Below are 7,302 nucleotides of genomic sequence, written 5' to 3' on the forward strand. Positions count from 1 at the left end.
ATAAGAAGATTGTTGGCGATGCAGCACTGACTTGATAGATGTGTTGTTGGTGATGTAACACTGACTTGATAGATGTGTTGTTGGTGATGTAACACTGACTTGATAGATGTGTTGTTGGTGATGTAACACTGACTTGATAGATGTGTTGTTGGTGATGTAACACTGACTTGATAGATGTGTTGTTGGTGATGTAACACTGACTTGATAGATGTGTTGTTGGTGATGTAACACTGACTTGATAGATGTGTTGTTGGTGATGTAACACTGACTTGATAGATGTGTTGTTGGTGATGTAACACTGACTTGATAGATGTGTTGTTGGTGATGTAACACTGACTTGATAGATGTGTTGTTGATAGATGTATTGATAGATGTATTTATCCTCCAACTATTCTTTTTATCTACAATTATCATTATATATTTAAGAAGCATTTACCCTCCAATTACTCTTTTTATCCACTGTTATTATTATTAATCTTCAATATTCCTTTTATTATTGTAATTACCTTTACTGTCTATCAATATTATTATTATTATTATTATTATTATTATTATTATTATTATTATTATTATTATTACTATTATTGTTACTATGTATATATAATATTTATACAAGGAAGTTTACATATATATATATATATATATATATATATATATATATATATATATATATATATATATATATATATATATATATATATATATATTCACTGCATTTAAAATGTATTCATTTTCTATATGTGTATTTAGAATATTATAGATATAAGCACATGACCGAAAAAAAAAAACTATATTTATATAATGTGATGTCTGCCAGTCTTTCTATATGAAATTATCATTTAGTGTGAATTTATAGGTAAGCGTAATAAAGTGTTTTAAGTGTTTCCCAGCCAGATACATTCAGTTGCTGGCCACTGCAAGGCCACTGGCCAGCCAGGTGCCAACCACTGCAAGGCCACTGGCCAGCCAGGTGCCAGCCATTGCATGGCCACTGGCCAGCCAGGTGCCAACCCAAGTCTCCGCTGCTGGCCGTGGGCGTCAACACCTTTGACCTGCTGATCCAGCTGGCGACAGGGGGCGTCCACCCCTCACTACAGCCTGCAGTCACCCGCCTCACTTGTGCCTTCCTGAAGGAGACAGGACAGCCACCAAGCCTGTGGTTGGCTCACAGGAAGCCCCCAGAGCATAAAAGTGATGATGCAGGGGCATCATTGCAGCCCTAGAGAGGGAGAGGAACATGGCTGAAGACTTGGTTAAAAGATTAGTCAAATATAGGGTTGAGACAGATCTTTAAAGTGTTCACAGCAATTCGGCTTTCATTTGTAAACAAAGAGCAGACAGCTAGGAAGATGACACCAGCAGCGGCAGGCGGAGACAGGCGGTGTGACACCGTAGCCCTCTGCTCTGCCTGACTTGTGCTGCGTGTCACGCAACCAAACTCAAGTGGAACATGCACTGTTACATGTACCAGATTATCGGACACCCCTGACAAGTTTGGCGCCATTCGTAAAGCAACAAAACTGCTTGTCTTGAAAGAAGGTCCAGTGACAGAGACAACCTTGGCCAGAGTTGTGTTCGCTTCCTGACAGGACGGGGATTGTGACCAGGAATTTGTCCAGCTTCCTCTGTAAGTGTTTGGTATTCACGCCCTTCATGTCACGGTGTGTGCTGGGAGGGAGGTGAACGGGTGGGTGTCCCTTGTTGCAACACTGCTGTGCTGGAGGCTTCTGATACTGGTGTGGCAGTTTGAAGGGAGGTGGGATGGCCACGCTTATTCCTTCCTGATCGTGCTTTGGAGTGAGTGCATGTGATGGGTTCAGATTTGGGCGGGACAGTTTGGTTAGCAATAATTATTTTGGTATTATTATAGTTTAAGCCATTACACACTACGTGGTAATAACCTACCTCATTTTGTTCTTCTCACTATTCACATCATTTCTAATGATTACACTACTTGTCGGAAATTAATAATAACGCCACAATAGGCCTGGGAATGCACAGCGCTCTCAACTTTTTCTAAGTCCACAGGTAAACATAAATGGTGTATTGTTGCCTGAACTTCAGTTGTTTAATGCTTTGAATTGTGGGTAGCTGCTGGATAGGATCACTGTGTCTATAATTCCTCGGGCCAATCACGTGCTACCACCACTTAACACCACGAGTTGCACCAATAGGAAGTCTCTATAAGTACCCATAAGCTGCGCGGGCAGGTGTGTGCACACCGCTTCCGGTCACTTCCGCCATGGCTACTGTTGACGTTACTTGTGCTGGTTGCAAATTTGATTATTGGCTCTTCATCGCTACGTTTCACCGCAAAGACGACTTGTGCTGCCAGTTCTTGAGGAAACACGGCGTTTTACCCACTGCAGTCGAGTGTCCCGAGTGCCACACGCCGTGTAAGCTGCGCAGTGACAGGCGTGTGTGGTATTGCGGCCGGTACCGCAAGCTGCCGAAAAAGAAGCGCAGTAAGCAGTGCAACTTCAGCGTTTCTGACTTTAAAGGAACTTTCCTGGAAGGAACGCATCTTCCTGCGTGGCAGGTTAGGTTAGGTGCTTCTCAATGTCTTGTCAAATTGCGAGAGGGAGAGTTTGGGGTATTTTCCTAGATATAGAGAATTTCCCTAGATTTAGGAAAATTTCCCTAGATTTCTCTAGATATTGGGGAAATTTCCCTAGATTTTTTAAGTCCATATATCACTCGTATATGACTCCCCCCCCAAAACCCCCGGTTCCCCACAGGCCCCCAAGCTTGCTTGAGGGATTGGGGGGCCGTGGGTAGAGATTGGGGACATTGGCTTAAACTATAAATTTACCATTATTTTCCACGTATATATAATTTGGTATTTTTCATTCTTCTTTCTACGGAGTATAATTTGTATTGTGTCTTGTTTGGTAATTAACTTTTCTTTGTTGTTCTCTCTCTCTCTCTCTCTCTCTCTCTCTCTCTCTCTCTCTCTCTCTCTCTCTCTCTCTGCTACTTCTGAGATCCCTCCTTGTGCTAGGTGTGGGTTAGATGGTGGCTGGGATGGTATTGGCTAGTAAACGTCATCTGTGGTTTCTCCCAAGCCTGTCATGCTTATTCTGCTGCTTGGATTACTGATTGTGTCTCTGACCTCAGACTATTGGAGTCAGTTAAGAGACAGTGGGCGAAAATAATTCAAGGATTTGAGAACATGTCTTACGTTCAGCATTTCAAGGCCTTGCACTTTTATTCACTCAAAGGGAGAAACTATTATGGGTTGATCTTATTATTAAATTTGGAAGATATTTTCATGGACTCTCCCCAATTCCTGTTCACCTCAGCCCCCTTGTGTCAGCACTAGAGGCCATCCATACTGTTAATGCAGCAGACCTGTTCATTTCAGCCACTACTGTCAGCACTAGAAGCCATCCATACAAATTAATGCAACAGACTTGTACACCTCAGCCACTACTGTCAGCACTAGAGGCCGTCCATACAATTAATACAACAGACTTGTTCATCTCAGCCACTTCTATCAGCACTAGAGGCCATCCATACAAATTAATGCAACAGACTTGTACACCTCGGCCACTGCTGTCAGCACTAGAGGCCGTCCATACAATTAATGCAGCAGACCTGTTCATCTGAGCCACTTCTGTCAGCATTCCTTATAGTTGTTGTGATGCCAGGCACACATTTTTCTCAGAGTGATGAAAATCTGGAATTTTCTTGCTAACAGTGTGCCTGAATCGAATTCTGTTGATGGTTTTAGGTACAGTTTGTCCAACTTCTCAGGTGTACATCAGTTTGATTCTTGCTGGTGACATATACGCTGTGCTGCAAGTCAGATTTATTATTTGTCTTGGGCTGATGGCACACTTGCCAGGCAGTTAGATAAGCATGTACAGACTTTGGTGTCTTTTTGATAGTGGTGGTGAGCTGACCCTGAACTGGCCCTGAAGGGGTTCTCTCTTGTGAGACCAGCCAGGTAAAAAATATGTTGAAATGTAGCCACACTTACTATTGTGAAGTATTTACTATTCTATTCATTTCTTCTCTGTTCACAGGTGCTCTGGAAAATCAATTCAAGGCTAATTTTTTTTTTTTCTTTATTCATTATCCACAGTTGCCTTGGAAAGTGCATTCCTGGCTGAGTGTGGTGCGTGTGCCTGCTACTCGTGTGGTGGTGGTGCTGCTGCTGCGTGAAGCCTCTGCCGTGGGAACCCATCACAAATAGCTAATGGATTCTGTATGATGGGATCAGCAGCAGACAGAATTCCAGTGATGTATCAACATGCCTAGGTTTGGTCCTAAAGGATTGATTTGATGTTGTATTTACTACTCATTTGTCTGTAGTCTGTATAGTTTTACTTCTACTGAAGTAAAACTGGGGCTTTTTTTTTTTTTCTTTTTTTATTCCAAAATTTTTGTTGCCCCTGGCCAGTGGCCCTCTTATAGGAGAAAAGTAGTAGTAGTAATATTTATTTTTATATGTGTCTATTATAGTATACTGCACTGTAGGAAAAGTTTTATGAGGAAGATGTGTTAATCTTGACAGTCACTGGTTTGAACCTGAAGCACAACTTTCCAGAAACAAGACCTTGCATTTAGTATACAACAAACTAACTTACCAGCTTCCTGTGTTAGCTTAATTCTATCTTGTTTGTATTCTTAATGCTTTGCTTTCTCATAAAAAAAACATTTTCAAAGGCCATACAGATGATCACCAAAATTCTCATGGAGCATTTTCTTTCTCTCTTGCAAAATCCTTGCATTGTCAGTCATGAAAATGCCCCTGGAGACCACAACAACACCACCTGAGTAAAGATAAAGGTGAAAATAATGATAGTGGTTGTGGCAGTGGTGGTGGTGGTGGTGGCTCTGAGGAGAATTAAGTACTAATATCAAAAGGATGTGGTTTTCATGATGCAGAAGAAACCGGATGGAAAAAAGGTGTGTGTGTGTGTGTGTGTGTGTGTGTGTGTGTGTGTGAGAGAGAGAGAGAGAGAGAGAGAGAGAGAGAGAGAGAGAGAGAGAGAGAGAGTGGCTGGGTTAGGGAGAGAGAAGAGAAAGAGAAAGAGGTAAGTGGAGATATGGAGACGAGGGAGAAGGAAGGAAAAGCAGAGGAGTTATGGGAGAGATGGAAGAAAGGGAGGAGGAGGAGGAGGAGGAGGAGGGGGGAGGGTAGATGAACAGTATGTGAGTCTGAGTGGAGTCAACATATAAAAGGGAGAGAAATGAATACTCTAAGGAGGGAAGAAATAAAGAATTCATGAAAAGATATTATAGACATATGTAAGGATGAACCAAGGATGTTCTATAGAACGGTAAAATGAAGAATAAGAATGGGTTCAACAAACTGAAAATAAATGGTAAACATGTTGAAGAAGAAGCACAAATTGCAGAGGTTTTGAATGACTTCTTTCAAAGTGTCTTCACTGGAGAGGGAACATTTGGTAGACCGGTGACGGCAGATGTGAGAGTAGAAGGACTGAGTGAGATTGAGGTAACAGTGGATGAGGTGAGAATAATGATGGAAGACTTGGATGTGAGGAAGGCACAGGGACCTGATGGAGTATCTGATTGGGTGGTGAAGGAATGCAGAGATCAACCTGCACACATGATTTACAAACTCATCATAACTTCATTAAGCGAAGGAGTGGTGCCCAACATTGGAAAAAAGCAGGTATAGTCCCCATATATAAGATTGGAAGCAAAGAAGAACCATTTAATTATAGACTGGCATCATTAACAAGTGTAGTGGCAAAGTTGTGCCAAAGAATAGTGAAGTAAAGATGGAGTGGATATCTGGAAAAGAGAGAAATATTAACAGACAGACAATTCAGATTTAGGAAAGGAAGGTCATGTATAACAAATTTAAGGTGCTTCTGCTCCAGTCATAGATATGGTACAAGAAAGAGAGGGATGGGCAGATTGTGTTTATTTTGATAAGATGCCCCACAGCAGACTGTTGTGGAAATGAGAAATGTCTGGTGGGCTGAGAGGAGCACTCCTACATTGGATCAGTGACTTTCTGAGAGGAAGGGAAATGAGAACAGTGGTCAAAGATAAAAAGTCATCATGGAGACAGGTAATTAGTGGTGTTCTGCAGGGTTCAGTACTACCAACAGTCATGTTTGCTACCTGTGTGAACGATGTGATGGAAGGGGTGAATAGCTACACGAGTCTATTTGCTGATGATGCAAAATTGATGGGAAAAGTGGAGAGGACAGAGGATTTTGAAGCTCTACATGGAGATCTGAATGTGATTTGGGATTGGAGTGACACTTGGAAAATGGAGTTTAACATAAAAAGATGAGGAGTGTTGAAGTTTGGGCATAGTTGTGTGATGCCAGTCTTCAGTTATAAATTGGGTAATGAGGAAATAAAAGTGAAGAGTGAAGAGAAAGACCTTGGAATTACTGTCATTGATAAGTTGTCCTCAGAGGTACATGTAAAAAGAAAGAGAGGGGAAACATATAATATGGTGAGAAACATAAGAACAACATTCAACTATCTGGATGAAGAGATGATTAGGGATGTAACTGACAATGATAAGACCTAGTTTGAAATATGCAGCAGTGATGTGGTCTCCCAGCACTAAAAGGGACATAAAGAAATTAGAAAGAATACAATGAGCAGCGACAAAGTTGCCTCTGACCCTATCAGACTTATCATATGAAGAGAGACTAAAACTAAACCTACCCACCCTGGGAAGAGAGAAGAGAGAGAGGTGATCTGATGGCCTTATATTGGATTTTGTCGGACTGTGAAAAATTGGACCAGAGTAATTTGGTGGTGAGAGACTTTAGAAGCACAAGAGGTCATGAGGAGATGAAGAAGAAGGGTGTGTGTAGAAGGATATTAAGAACAGTAGTTTCCTGCAAAGTACTGCAGAAATCTGGAAACACACACACACACACACACACACACACACACACACACACACACACACACACACACACACACACTTAAAAACATCTGAAAATTTTTACTATAAACTTGTAAATTTGTTCATAATTGTATGACTTCTTATATGTGACCTATTATGACCTCTCAGGGGCAGCCTTGGGGATATCCATTACTGGCAGAAGCCCCAGTGTGCTGAGTGATGGGGTGGCATGACCTTGCACATCAGAGGGTCAGGTCAGTGTGTGCATTGTGCATATTGTCCCTTAGTGGCCTGTCACTCTCTCTCTCTCTCTCTCTCTCTCTCTCTCTCTCTCTCTCTCTCTCTCTCTCTCTCTCTCTCTCTCTCTCTCTCTCTCTCTCTCTCACACACACACACACACACACACACACACACACACACACACACACACAGATGATGTCGAAATAGGA

The 7,302-nt window shown here is 41.8% G+C and overlaps 1 long non-coding RNA gene across 1 annotated transcript in view; it reads left to right on the forward strand.

The window, feature by feature from the left end:
* Positions 1-794: 794 nt before the first annotated feature.
* Positions 795-7,302, forward strand: part of LOC135095419 (uncharacterized) — a 12,760-nt gene continuing 6,252 nt past the window's right edge. The window contains exons 1-3 of the long non-coding RNA XR_010264382.1: positions 795-2,539; positions 4,088-4,263; positions 7,022-7,107. This is a non-coding gene — a long non-coding RNA (uncharacterized LOC135095419). The remainder of the gene's footprint in view (positions 2,540-4,087; positions 4,264-7,021; positions 7,108-7,302) is intronic.

This window comes from Scylla paramamosain, chromosome 49, assembly GCF_035594125.1.
Source record: "Scylla paramamosain isolate STU-SP2022 chromosome 49, ASM3559412v1, whole genome shotgun sequence".
Taxonomy (NCBI): Eukaryota; Metazoa; Arthropoda; class Malacostraca; order Decapoda; family Portunidae; genus Scylla; species Scylla paramamosain.